Consider the following 15,822-nt stretch of genomic DNA (forward strand, 5'->3'; position numbering starts at 1 on the left):
TTATTACTTCACCACAAGGTTCCTGAAAGATAAGATTAGTGGGTTGGAAGCACAAGTTTAAAAGTAGTCACAGCAATGAAAGCAAAATATATGAAAGTCCTTCTCAATTGCAATGTACACAGCAAATACATGTGATTATATTATAGCATAACTTCAAAGCAAAGAATAAAAGTCAAAATTTCATCACCGTTGGGCCTATCACTGCTTGTCATCTTTCTCATGCCAGCATGTTGATGACTCCTGTTCAACTGCGAGAAAGAGATTTTCCACCCAAACAGGAGGCCAGGCATCTGACGACACGCCTGACTGAAGTCCTGGAAAATTTCCCTAGCTGCTGCCCAGGGCCACCGTTAAGAGCAAAAATGCTGGCTCAGTGTGGGAACCGAACAACAGTTTGGAGAGTGGCCAAGTCTCCAAATCTCACTCGTTCCAAGACTGGATAGAGAGGTAAACACAAAATATACGCTCTCTTATCACGAAAAACACAGCTTGGAAAAACACAGCTCAACTGCAATGTTTAACTCCACGTTAAAGCCAATAGGCAACTAAACTGAATTCAGAATGTAATGTGCTACTGATGAACATTGGGCAACTAATATGCGCAGTGGTGAAACACAAAGTCATTGGTCAAACACAATTAATAGCATAATAGCTGTGCATTCTCCCTTTTTCTTTTGTGGAGAGAGTGGACCTCTGCCCAAATTGGAAGGTTTTAAGTTGGACCTATTTTGTCAGCGTTCCTGTTCCAGTGCTCCAGTGCTGCATCACTATGCGCTGCAATTGGTTGGACAAGTCTTGCAGCATAGTGTTGTCCACACTATCCACCTTAGTACAGACATGTAGACCATTTGCCAGGTGACGGTTGCATCACTGTACACTGGATCTCTTTTGAGGGAGTAAAGTGTTGTGAGGTTGCTTTAGCTATTACACAGGCACATTATTTTAGTTTAGGTTTGCAGCTTGTGCCCTTTACCTAAGATACAAGCATTTTTAATCTTATTATTTTAGCAAAGTCTTCATTTTAGTGGAGCTGTTTTTATTTGATTTTTTTTCAGTTGTCTTTTCACGTAGAATTCTTAGAGTTATTGCCAGCACAAAGCATTTATCATGTCTCTACGTTTATACACAGAAATGTAAATTTTGCATTGTAAGGGCAGTTTCTCAGAACACCAGATGTTTTATTATAAAATACCTCACTGTCCCCTACACTTTAAAGGGGAATTCCAGCCAGTTGCCATCACATGCTGCATGTCGTCCTTGCAGTTTCTGCTGAGATCTGTCACCTTCTCTTCCCTCATGTGAGAGGACTCTCAGTAGACCAGCCGACCTCTTCTTCAACTACAAACACAGGTATGGGAGACAAGCGTCATCCGGGGGCCCCAATGGGCAGATTAGGGCTTCCACCTCCATGCTCTTGTATAGAATAATAGTACCCTAATTGCCAGATACAGAGATGTCTGTGATATTAGGGATATATTCCTCAGTTTAGATAGGTAGCACCTATTTACTGTTGTAAGATTACAACCCCAGTTAGTGTCCCTATCTGTAAATTATACAACTTTGAAATATGGAAATATGACAGAACCCCAATGGGTTGCAATTGCATCAAACATAAGGATCCCCCTCACAAATCATTTAATGAATAATGGCTTCACAGCTTCACGGAGGAGAGAGAAGCAGTTACATTTGTGGTTGAAGCAAATCCAGCGAATAGAGCTGACATTTTTTACTTTTGGGCCTCTTTTCCAGCAGTGGATTGGAACACACATACATTTCATCATTACAGTTCTGCCAACACACTCTCACAATATAGAGCATATGCATACTTGGAAACACCTCTGTCTTCTAAAGAACACAAAAAAATTACTTGATGGCAGCCTACAACACCTTGCACAAAATGTTAGAGTAGGTCTTTTGAGTAATGAAGGTCCTACGTGGCCACAGCTGGCCACATATACACCACACCCTAATGCTAACACCATGGCAGTGTGCTGTCTGTATAATGATTTAGTTCAAGTATATAGACGCTTAATACTATTTTTGATGCAAATCATAAATACTGCCCCAGTAAGGGCTGCTTCAGTGCAACCACATACGGTCACAGCAGGCATTAATCCTGCTACAGTGCATTCGATCAAGGGTAAGATACCCACCAAATGTAAAGAAATTCCATTTTGGTTGGCACAAAAAAGAAGCACTTTGGATACAGTGCTTCCCCATATGGTACCCCAAGATAAACATAACATTCTCACAATGTGCTCACCATTTGGGATGGTTCCTCAGTGGATAACTGCGCCACCGGGGATGAAGTATTTTCTGCACTCTACACTGCCACACATGGTACACAACGCTTGCAAACCATTGGAACAAATTCAAAATGAATATGGAGCTGCCCTAGACCTTGGGATAATGTTAAGTGGCAATGTTGCTACAGTTTCCTCAATCATATTAAGTAACTTTAAAGGGGAAGCAGTAGCACTGGCATTCTGCCAGCAACTCCGGGATGTTCCCTTACAGGATCAGGAGCATGAGCTGCCAAAGATTTTCGTCAAGACCTATTCTAATGTAGGTCGGGATAATCTGGGAGCCAGGCCGAATAAGTCACAACTACAAGGTAAATCCAATAAGGTTCTACCAAGCAAGCAAAGGAAGATTCTAAAAACAATGGGCTAAACAAATACAAGATAAACATAATGTAGGACAGTGAGGGAACTGAGATAGTTTGAAAACTCCTGATAGATATCAATATATTGATACACGCCTATCTTGTTCCTTTCAGGACTCACCAGATAAACAAAATGAGAGAGATGGGCATTCTGGACAATGAAACGAATAAGTGAAATTGAGAAAAGATTCACACCATTCCTCTGAACCTTCTATAAAAATTAAAGAGAAACCTCCCCAACAGAAACAACAGTTTAAAAAGAAAAAAGGTGTCAGTTATCTTAGTCCGAAATGCCACGTATGTTGAGAGCCTTAGGGAAGAACAGGAAGTAGTCCCTCACTCTGCTAGACAGCGTAGCAGAGGTCACAATAGTTTGGCAGAATGTTTAAGAGCTTCTGAACGTGACAGCAAGTTATGACTATTTAGAACTCGAAACTGCAGATACATGAGTCCCCCCCACCAATAGAGTTCACAAATTGAAATTACAACTTGGAGGAGACATTGAGCATACAGTTAGAGTAATATTCTGGGGAAAAATGACATTGTGCTATGATATCCTATTGGCAGAAATTGATTGTCCACCAGAACTTGCCTGCAGTCTTCCATTCAGGGAAAAAGTTATTATGCCTTCTTTCTCATCTCTTGTTTCTAGGGAATTAGGGTAAGCCTACCTAGTAGATTGGGCTTTGGCACAAGACCCTGCGCTTTATTGCAATCATGTGAGGTGGGACAGAGACGCTCTCCACCTCATAATACCTATTAGATTACAACCACAGCCTCCACCGCAATATCCCATTAAACATGGGGCTAAAGCACCAATGAGAGAAATACTCACACAACTTGCGTACCAGGATGCAATTGAGCCCTGCATCTATTTCCTATTGAATAGTCTTAGTTTGCAGACACTTAAATAGTCATACACTGACTAGAGGCTTATTCCCTTTACTTGAGACACCCCATTCTAAGCTATATGCCCATCAGCTAGTTTTATCAAATAATAGACGGAATTTAAAATGGGAGTTTGTTACTACATCCCGAGCATCTTTCATCAATCTACAATCTGCTAGCCAATCAAATGGAGTGCATGCTGCATTATAATGAAGATGATGAGGGTGATAGGCTTTTAGCAGCCCATAGTAAACTGTTTGATTCCCTAAAATACCTCTTCACAAAAGAGATCTCCAGCAATTCCAAGAAAAAGTGCAGGGCACGGTGGTTTAACAATTTATGTAGGGAAGCACAGCTCACTCTTCTGAAAGTTTTAAAAACAGGCCAAGTTGAATCTATAAGAATAGCTAGAAAAGATTATAAGAACGAATGTATCAAGGCTCGTCGAAGCTGGGAAGAGGCTAGATGGGTAGCCATCTTGGAAACCGCTAAATCAAAAGATACCTCCAGGTTTTGGAAATTAATAGCAGAAAACTTTGGAGACTCTGCCTCTGTACCTGGCAAATCAATTCTTTCTGCAACCTGGGTAGAGCATTTTGGCCAATTATACGCAGGTTCTCCCGAGGTATCTCTTAGGTCCCTCGATGTCCCAATATCCCAAGCCGCTACCCCGATCTCATTTACTTTAGCTGAAACTAGCGCCGCTATTGATTCACTAAATTGGGGAAAGGCTCCAGGTCCTGATAAGATTCCGGGCGATCTATACAAGACAAGACCTGACATATGGGCTCCTTATCTCAATCGAATCTGCAATGCAATCGCAGCTGGAGCCCCCATCCCTCTCTCATGGAAAGGGGCCGAGATAGTCCCTATCTTTAAAAAAGGTTGCCCTAATATTCCAGCCAATTATCGTCCGATCAGTCTCCTGGATAATTTTCAAAAAATCTATGCCAAACATCTTTTGTGCCACCTTGATGAATGGATCATGGAATCTAATGCCCTATCTAATCTACAAGCAGGGTTTAGACCTGCTGTGAGCACTATTGACCAAGTCTTAAGATTCCTGGCAATTGAGTGGAAGAATATGAACTTAGGGGGGGGGAATCTGTATGTGGTCTTCATAGACCTAAGAGCTGCATTTGATCTGATCCCCAGGAACATGCTATGGTCAAAACTCTACAACATTGTGGTTCCTGCTGGTCTCTTGAGTCTTATCACCCGGCTTCACGATAATACCTATGGCCGAATTAGATGTGGCAAGGAGGGTGAGCTGACAGATCCTGTGGCCATCAACAGAGGAGTCCGGCAGGGGTGCGTTCTGGCCCCTACCCTTTTTTTGCTTTATATCAATAACTGTATCTGTTATTTGGAGAATTGCATAAACGACTCGCCCAAATTGGCAGGGGAAAAAATCCCATGTTTATTGTATGCGGACGATACAATCTTGCTAGCCAAATCTCCTGTGGGGATCCAAAATTTGGTTAACCAATTTTGTGCTTACTGTAGGGATTTTGGGCTTGACGTCAATGTTAAAAAAACAAAATTTATGATATATAGCTCTCTAAGGAAACAACCTTGTGTTAAAATTGAAATGAATTCAATACCACTGTGGAAAGTGGAAGAGTTTGACTATTTGGAAATTAGATTATCAACCACTGGAAAATGGGAGGCAGCCATTGGTAAAGGGGCACTTATTTTAAGTCAAAGAGGTGGGGCCCTAGTTCGTAGGTCCAGAAAGTTCCTGAGTTCCCCTTTGATTATAATTGCCGAGATCTATAATACCCAAATCCGTGCGGCGGCCTTATATGGAGCAGAACTCTGGGGATTACACAGAAGACTGGATATTTTACAAACAAAAGAAAACAACTTCCTTAGACAGGTTTCCCGGTTAGGGGTAGGTACCCCAATGATTCCTCTCAGGCTCGACTTAGGGTTAAACAGTATTACAACCATAGCGGCCTTGAAACCGCTTTCTTATTGGATTCGCCTTTGGACAACTCCCAAACTTGAACCATATAGGGTGGCGGTGAGGGAACGTATAGCTACTTCACAGTGCCCAATTAGAATTCAATGGCTGCAGGAGATGAAATCTGCTTGGGCTAATATAGGTCTTTCCCACTACTGGGAACACCCGGAACTGATTCCCAATAACGCAAGACATCTTGTCAAAAGAAGATATTGGGAAAAAGTCAATGAAGATATACTGCGCCAAAGCGGGCTGGGTAGGCTAACATCAGAATTTCTCCAAATTAAACATGAACCTTGGCCCGAGATTTTCATGAACCTCCCTATGCCATCTCATGCTTGTGCCCTTTATCTACAGCTTAGATATGGTTCCCTGCCTATTAATATTTATACGGCCCACTGGTCATCCAGCGTCCCTTCGACTGATAGATGCATATCTTGTCCTCTCCATAAAGAAATAATCGAGCATATTCTGTTTTTTTGTCCCTCATACAAGAACCCTAGAGGAAAGTGGATTATCCCCCTCTGTAAAAATCTATTACTGTCGAATAGAGTCAATGCCACCAGAATATGAAAATATGAAACATCCACACTGGTTGCCTCCTCAGTTTCCAAATTTTTATCGGAGGCTTGGCGTATCCGTCGTAGGCTCATTTCTGTGGAGAGGCCCCAAGAGCTTTAGGCTGAGCCTTTGTTTGTTCACAGAGCGAGATCTCAATCAGATCTATATTTCTTCGTTCTTCTTTTATCTCTTAATATATGATATGTACCCTGTTATTTCTTTGATTTTACTAATTTATATGTGACATCTTTTCCTGTATTTTAGCAAGAATTCTGGACCTTTTTAGGAGTAAATTGAGACCGCATAAGCTAATTTTAGTTGTAAGGATTTTATTGAAATATTTTATACGTTAGCTGATTATCAGACTTTTATAGTATCTTGAATGATTGTTATTATGAATTATGATGAGTTATTGCGATTCCAATGGATTTATACAATCATGTAAAACTGTTTTTTTCTTGTAAATTTAAATGGTCCAAATCTTTTGGACCAAATGGATTTAAATAAATAAATAAATAGTCATACACTTGCTATTTAAGATGTACACAGCACAGCACTGATTCATAATTTAGTGTGCAAAAAACACAAAGCAACATTGAACATTTCCAGTGGATTCTTCTGCCCAGATAGAGCACCTCAAATCAGGGATTTAACAGCATTTAGCATATTAGGCTTGCAAAGATTTTTTTTATGCTCCTATAGGGGTATAAGAACAGTCCTGGGCTGTTATCAGCATATGTAACATCCATTCCTCACAATATTGACCCCAAGGCATTGTCCTATTTAGATGATATCTACCTGATGGATGATGATCTCTTGAAACATTTAAGACTGGTGTGCCACATTGTTGTGGGATTTCCCATAATTGGTTACAAATGTAATAAAAAATAAATAAAAAATTGCTTTTCGCAGTGTCCTGTATCTGTGATACAAGTTAGCTGATGAAGGAAAGAGCCTGGTGCCCCACTTTCTAGAAAAATGTGCACAATTACAAACACCATTAAAAAGCTAGAATCGTTATTGGGCTTTTTTGAACTTTGGCAGAATTTACATTCCAGATTATGCACAATGCATAAAACCCTTGTATGACTTAATATGCCTTGACTTTTCAAGTTAACATTGGACAGTCAAACACATACATATTCTTAGAGCATTGAAGCAGGACATGCTTGAAGCAAAACCTTTACACACACATGAAAACAAAACAAATTTGGTCATCAGAGTAATTTCTGGGGCCATCAGATTCACCTATGTAACATTTAATGATTTGACACTGTACCTACAGCATACAAATCACACCTGTACATCACAGCTGAACATTGCTTTGCTCCCACTGAAACCATTCCGACTGCTGTTCAGGTGGCTATCATACAAGAGAGCTCTCTGTCCCAAAGGAAACGCATTATTGTCATAACCCCCACATGAGCCTTTGAGGCTGTTACAAAAGCCGGTGTTCGAAATGCTAAAGCATTACATCGACGCTGGATCCAATAGGCAAAGTCTCTGATTGCTACTGACTTTGATTCAAACTTAAAACTCAAGAATTCCTTCAATATGAGCTTGAATACCTAGTACCAACAAACATCTTGCCTCTTGGTCACTATTGAATGCTAATTTATACTGGCGGTTCAGCAGCAGTAGGCACAAAACAACATTACTCCACGGCCTGTGCAGTTGTGATTGGTGTCATGAAGGATGGCAAATTCCTTTCTCAGAACACTTACATGCAGACCGTAGGGGACTGAACTACACAATTGGCAGAGCTTAAGGCTCCGGTATTGGCAATCAATCAATCAATCAATCTGGCACAGGAACATACGGATCCAGAACAGCTAACATTAATAGTGTGTGATTCATACTATTGTGTTCAGTCCTTTAATGAATATCTGTATACTGGCACCAAAATGGATTCAGAGATTCAAAACGGAACACCATAAAACACAAATGATTGTGGGTGAAAGTAGCAGATCTGAAAGAAATGCTATCCAATGCTCATGTAGTTCATATACTGGGTCATCAACATGTAGGAATACATGTTGCAGGCAATACCTTACACGATGTAGCAGCAAAGTCAGCTGTAGCCATGGCTTCTGTTGCTGCAATTACTCCTTCCATAACAAGAGTACATGATGAAACACTGGCTGCTGTGAAAGCTTTAGCAGACATCAAGCCCTTGCCAAAGGTGTTTCCCATCGAATATTACTAATCCATAAGTGCACAAAACATTGCCTTTGTAACAATACCAGAGGTGGGTGATCAGAGAACAGAGTTGATAAAAGCAGTGCATAAGGGAGTTGCTTCTACCTATGCTGGTGTGGCAGCTATTATTCCTTTATTGCAAAAGAATTACTGCTGGTACAGTCTATTTAAACAGACTAAACAGTATGCCATTTTCTGTGACATCTGTCAACAAATAAAATAATCTACCATCAACCCCCACTGCAGACACCCCCCCTTATTTCTGAAAACCGATACAATGTGTGTTCCTGTACCATTGTGGTCCTTTGACACCTGATGTTGCAAACAAATATATCTTAGTTCCTTTGACCCTTGCTCCAGTTTCCTAGGGGTATGGCCACAACAATCAGCTGACACTCAAACTGTTATTTAAGATTTGCACATCTTTATTGGGACATATGCAGTTGCATCATTTCATTCAGACCAGGGCTCTGATTTTGCCTCAAGGACAGTCGGGGACACCATGGTGATTTTGGGTGTTCCATTGCATTACTCATCTCCCTATCATCCCGAGGGTAACAGTATAGTGAAGCGCAAGTACCAAGACTTAAAGCAATCTTTAACAGCGAGAGTATTAGGTATGGGTCGTAGTTGGCTCTATCACATATATGGAGTCCGGAGAGCACTTAATAATATGCCTAGAATTTCCCTGTGAATGCACACCCCATACAAGGTTCTGTTTGACATACCTATGTATGTTCCAGATCTTGATGGTTCTAGGGAGGTGGCAACAGGCATAACTTTAGACATAAATGAACGTGTCACGCTCTTGCAGGAATTACAGCAGTTCTGGGATGAAAACTCATCTGCATGTGCAGCCACCTTGGGAATAAGTAACGCACCAAAAAGTTGGTGATCTGATACGAGAAAAGATTGCTTTAAGAAAGAATGCTGACACTTCCCTGAGCCTGGGAGTGGTGGAAAATGATCTTTAGTTAATACCAGTAACTTCTTCTGCATCAAGAAACGTCCACACTTCTGAACAAATGGGTGGAGAAGTTTACTACTAACCACCAAGGGACACATCTGTCAGTTCTTCTTCTCTGATGTGAGCTCCTATATTTGCACAAACTGCTTCTTGTTATTTTGCCGACACCAATAATTCTTTCACTGATTATTCTATGTCTTCTGCAGTACCTCTAGCAAGAGCACATAAGTAGTTCACTTACCTGAAAACTAACTATCTGATTCATCCATAGAATTATCTGTGGCTCCTGTTAACTGTGCTTGCCTTTCTTCTCTGGCCTTCTCTGGATTTGTTTTGTCATAATTTGCATTTTACTGATACATTGTCATTGTCATCCTGAATGCTCTGCTTTTGAACTGGTGGATGAGGTCCTAAAACCACATTTGTCCTCACATAAGGTCCAGAGAGACTTGTCCCTGCTGAATATTTCAGCTATATCGATTCCTGATGGGATTGATTGGGATAAAGTATCCTTTGATGTCTTTGGGACGCCAGATATCCTTCAAATATAATTTGTGGTTAAAGTTTCAATGAGTGAGATAATAACACTGGGAGTAGTTTCTAATGATTTGGATGTAAAAACTGTTGATTCTATGCTTTCTGAGCTTGAAAGTTATACTGTATTTGAATGTGAGGATGTTTATCAAAGAACTGCTAATTAATGGTGATATGTTCTGTTATAATCATTATGGACACCATTTCATACATAAAGCTAGCACCCAGAGAAATGTTTACAATTATAAATGATGGGAACTTTCTCTGACCCCACCAGTGGGGAGTTCTAAAACATATATGGAAAAAATTGTGTATTTTTCTGGACATGATGTTAAAAATGCAGAGTCCTATTATTTCAATTTACCTCCTCCGGAACTACAAAATGTTTTGCTTACAGATACCAAATTGATTTATTCTGATTCATTGTTTCCCAGTTGGCAATAGAAGGCTATGATTATTGGTTGAAGTCTATAGACTTAAAGATTGTTTGGGGGAACTAAAGTTTGGCATATACAGGGAAGGAAATCTTGTTTAGAGCATGCCTTATTCTGTTGCAAAATATCTTTTTCATGAAGCAATGCAGAAAACTAGTTTTCTAGAAAATTAAGGAAATGAATGTGCCCAGTATTCCCTCATCTGTTAAATAATTTCTTCTGAGGTCAACATGATATAAAAGGGCATGTCGTCTTTACAGCATGGAAAAAGCAACTAAGGTCCATTATGCAGTTAGGTTGGCCATTAGAAGTCTGAAAAAGTGTTCGTGTACCATGGCAATATGTTACCTCAAAAGACCAGTTTGAAGCAATTAATTTAATGCAACAGCAGCAAATAATTGGTAAGAAAGAAGTGACTTGTGTCATGCCTAATATCGAAAAGTTGGAAAAGGTACCTTTAAATGTGGCAGAAATACTATCTGATGTCAGGTTAATTTATGGGGTTATTTATCTGCCTATTTCCACACTACAATTCACCTCATGCTTGAAGCACATTCCTATAGGCAGATATGAAAGGCTAGGAGATAGTTACATTCATGAGATGTGGAAGCTGCCCTTTTCGTACAAGTGTTTCAAATGCATGAAAGAAGTCTTTCTTAGCAGAAGTGAATCTGAGACTCCTGTGAGCCATTCGATGATATGTAAACAGCTGTCCTTGCACTGAGCATTTAATACTTCAGTAGCTGATTAGGGCTGTTATCTTAAGGGAATTCCTGTCCCTTTGATTCGTGCTCAGTGTTGGAAAGTGGGCAGCCAAATACCTGCACTTAGCTAAAGACCACAAACCCCCACTAGGTTCAGCCCGTGTCTGAATAAATTAATCCTGGCAATGAGCAGTTAGGCTTAACTTAGGAGACAGGTGTGTAAAGCATTTAATATCAACAAAACATTTAGGCCCTCATTACAACCTTGGTGGTAAATGCCGCCTACCGCTGTGCTGACGGCCACCAACATACTGTGACCGTGGTGGTAATCCACCATGGGTATTATGACCCACACAGAGAATACCGCCACAATACAGACACCCACACAAGTCCGCCACACCAAAGGTCAGTGATAAACTGGTGATAGCAAAACCCACACCGTCACGCCAACAGGCATACGCCCCAGTATCACGACCCCCGAATCAACACGGCGGTCATTCAACTGCAGTAAACCATTGGTGGTACACACTGCTGTGCTCAAAATATACACACTTACAAAACTACACCACATTGGACAATTCGAAATACACACACCTGACACACATACATACCCCACACCCACACATTCTCACTACTATAAAACACACACCCACATTACCCACAACCCCTTACAACCCAAAAACATAGAACAAGCACAGAGAGACAATCAAAGAGCACACAATCACTCAGAGGCACAGAACGCCATCACTCATACACCATCCACACACATCACATAATACATCACAACACATCACCCCACACATCACCTGACACATATCACTCACACCGCATCATGACACCTCAAAGACACCCCAGGTTTTCTGAGGAGAAGCTAAGGGTCATGGTGGAGGAAATCATCTGGGTAGAGCCACAGCTATTCGAATCACAGGTGCAGCAGACGTCCATTGCTAGGAAGATGGAGCTATGGCGGAGAATTGTTGACAGGATAAATGCCGTGGGACAGCATCCAAGAACCAGGGATGACATTAGGAAGAGGTAGAACGACCTACGGGGGAAGGTGGGTTCTGTGATATCAAGACACCAGATAGCAGTACAGAGGACTGGCGGTGGACCCCCACCACATCCCCCACAACTAACAACATGGGAGGAGCAAGTCTTGGTGATCATGCATCCTGAGGGCCTCGCAGGAGTAGCAGGAGGACTGGACTCTGGTAAGTCAAATCTTAACTACTTTATTCCACACCCTACCTGCATACCATCACTAACTCCCACCCTACCCTCACCCCCACCACTCCACCACCTTACATATACCCCACTATCACAACCCACAGATCCCAATAACAAGCCCTGCATGATACACCAATGCATGGACCCCCATAACAGTCCTGCATGGATACCCATCATCACAGCATGCCCAGTAGAGAGACTCACCAGCCCACACAATCAGCAATCACAGAAGGCCAAGGTGACAGGGAAAGCACAATTCTATAAGGGAAACACACCCATTGCACAAGATGGCACACACAGATACAATAACAATACATTTTCATACCAACATGACCCTTATCCAGCGTCACCGGACAGGAGGTGCCAGCTACATCTAGTCCCCCCCAGAAGAGGCCCACAGTGATGACAGCAGCTCTGCATGCCTGGATCACGATGACCAACATGGCCCATTTTGGACCTCTGGACAGTCGGCACTGGCCAAGTTTCAGGAGACCCAGCGGCTGCAGGAGGGACAGTACATGGGGATCAGGGATGACCTCACAAAAATCTACACCATCCTGGTCACCATAGCAGGGGTGCTGGCTGATATGGGCAAGACCATGAGGGAGGTAGTGGCTCAACTAAGGGCCCCTGACACTAGCCAAACTGAGGAACAGCCTTCCACCTCCGCCGGCACTAATGGACAGGAGGCCTGCCACATGAACATCAGGCGACCAGCACCCCACCCCCTGCAGAAAGAGAACCACCCCGCAAACGGTCCCTGCGATCCAGGCAGAAAACAGAGAACATTGCCAAGACCCCTGCCAGGAAATAGGACCCTCTTGATTGTCACCCTTCTGTCCCACTCTGTTACCCTGTCCACCTTGAACTGCCATTGCTCTACTTCCTACGCTCCCTTGGACAATGCACCTGTGATGCCATGGGACTGGACTCTACCATGGACCTTCCTCCACCATTCTCCCAGCCCCTTGCACATACCCCTATACATATTAGCACCTAATTAAACACCCTTGAATCAAATACCAATCTGGAGTCTGTCGGATGATTCATAAATGTATTACTACAACATTAGCAAAGCATTGCAAGGTTTATGTTCATTTACTCATACCAATGTATGACAGTTGTTGGGCAGCAGTACACATAGTAGAAGGCAGAATGGGTCACACAGATCTGAAAAAAGGAAATCCAAAGGGAACAGTCAGTGGCCATATACAGAGGGTAAGAGGCTGTCATGTACAATGTCCTAAAGTATACAGAAATGTGAAGAGGAGTTACAGTCTCTTACCTGTGTTTCACTGGAAGTACTGAAGGATAATGTTTGTTCTGTTGTCAACATCTTCTTCCTCTGCCTCCTCTTCTTCACTGTCGACAGGCTCCACCGCTGCCACAAGACCATCACCAGGCTCATTATCCAGCAGAAAAGGCACCTGGCGTCACAATCTCAGGCTGTGCAACATACCGCATGCCATGATGATCTGGCACACCTTCTTGGGTGCGTAGCACAGGGAACTGCCTGTCAGATGGAGGCACTGGAATCTGGCTTTCAGGAGGCTGAATGTCCTCTCAATAATCCTCCTAGTTTGCCCTTGTGCCTCATTGTAACATTCCTCTGCCCTTGTCCTGGGATTCCTCACTGGGGTCATTAGCCATGATTGGTTGGGGTAAACAGAGTCACCTGCAAATATTGAGGGACAATTGTGAGACACACACTAACCCTTAGGGACAACCCCACACCCAGACACCTACTCATACTGTATGGGGACCTTGGGCTCACCTATTAGCCACACCCTGTGCCTCTGGAGTTGGCCCATCACATTAGGCATACTGCTATTGCGCAAGATATAGGCGTCATGCACAGAGCCAGGACACTTGGCATTCACATGGGAGATGTACTGGTCTGCTAAACACACCATTTGCACATTCATCAAATGTTAGTTTTTTCTATTCCTGTACACCTGTTCATTTTTGTGGGGGGGGGGGAAATGCCACATGTGACCCATCAATGGCGTCAATGATGTTGGGGATATGTCCCTGGGCATAGAAGTCAGCTTTCACTGTTGCCAAATCCTCCACCTGGGGGAATATGATGTAGCTGCGCATGTGTTTCAGCAGGGCAGACAAAACTCTGATCAACACGGTGGAGAACATTGGCTGAGACATCCCTGATGCCATGGCCACTGTAGTTTGGAAGTAGACACTTGCCAGGAAATGGAGCACTGACAGGACCTGCAGTAGAGGGGGGATACCTGTGGGCTGGCAGACAGCTGACATTAGGTCCGGCTCCAATTGGGCACACAGTTCTTGGATTGTGGCACAATCAAGTCTGTATGTGATAATGATGTGTCTGTCCTCCTTTGTCACCAGGTCCACAAGGGGTCTGTACACCGAAGGAAGCCGCCATCTCATCATCTGCCTCAGCAGTTGTAGCCTATGGAGGAGAATGGTGAGCAGAAGGTCATTTACCACATAGATAGCACAACTGTGTCTGAATTAATGTTACAGAAGGCGTGTGTTAAATCATTAGTCAGTATATGTGCCAATATGTGCTGTGACGCATTTAGGTGCCATGCCATGTGCCACCCTGAAATGACAGCTTCCTGACTTGTGAGGAGGGACAAGGGGATATGAGGTAACTGCGCTGGCGTTGTGCAGCATCGCGGTAGGCGGTTGAAGACCGCCGTGCAACTCCGCATTGGTTATCATTGGGCCCTATGGGTTCGAAGAGCCAATGGCAATGTACGCTGGTGGTGACGGTACGCACCGCCACGGACGTCACCACCATTTTCTACCCAGTCACTCACTTGATACATGACCATCAACAGGAGAGGACCTACACTGCAAGTGCTGCTGTGACCTGAGTCTGGAAGCGATAATGGCTAGACTGTCTGGGGAAAGGGCCCCTGCCTTCACTGCAGAGGAGTTGGAGAAACTGGTGGATGGGGTCCTCCCACAGTACACGCTACTCTACGGTCCTCCAGACAAACAGGTGAGTACACTTTGAGCATGATGCGTGGGCAATGCCTGTTTGGAGTGGTTGGATGTAAGCCACATGTTGGGGGGTGCTAAGGTGTCCTGGCCTGAGTGCTGCATGAGAGGTGGTCAGTGTATGTGCATCAGGGCATGAGTGGGAACTGGTGCGCAATGAGTATGATGGTATGGACAGGTGAGTAATTACATTTTCCACTGTCTTTACCCTCTAGGTCAGCACCCACCAGAAGAAGGGTATTTGGCGTGCCATCGCCAAGGAGGTGCGGACCCTGAGGGTCTATCACAGGCAGAGCACCCACTGTCGCAAGAGATGGGAGGACCTGCGCCGCTTGACAAAGAAGATGGCGGAGGCCCAGCTGGGGCTGTCAGCCCAATGGGGAAGGGGTGCCCGTCACACCATGACACCCCTGATGTTCTGCATCCTGGTGGTGGCCTATCCGGAGTTGGATGGGCGCTTGAGGGCATCACAGCAGCCATAAGGGGGTGAGTACAGATTCTGAAAGCTGACTTTACGTGCTTTAGGTAGTACATGGTTGGGGGATGTGGGCTGTGGGTGCCCCTAGGCCAGGGCGATCTTGCCAGGGTAGGTCCCTTGTTTGCAGGCTCTGAAGCACCCCTACTCCAAAAGGTACAAGTGGGAAACTACTAGTGTGCAAGGTCCTGTGGGTGTCAGGTATGCAGGTGCTGGT

Source organism: Pleurodeles waltl, chromosome 8 (assembly GCF_031143425.1).
Source record: "Pleurodeles waltl isolate 20211129_DDA chromosome 8, aPleWal1.hap1.20221129, whole genome shotgun sequence".
NCBI lineage: Eukaryota > Metazoa > Chordata > Amphibia > Caudata > Salamandridae > Pleurodeles > Pleurodeles waltl.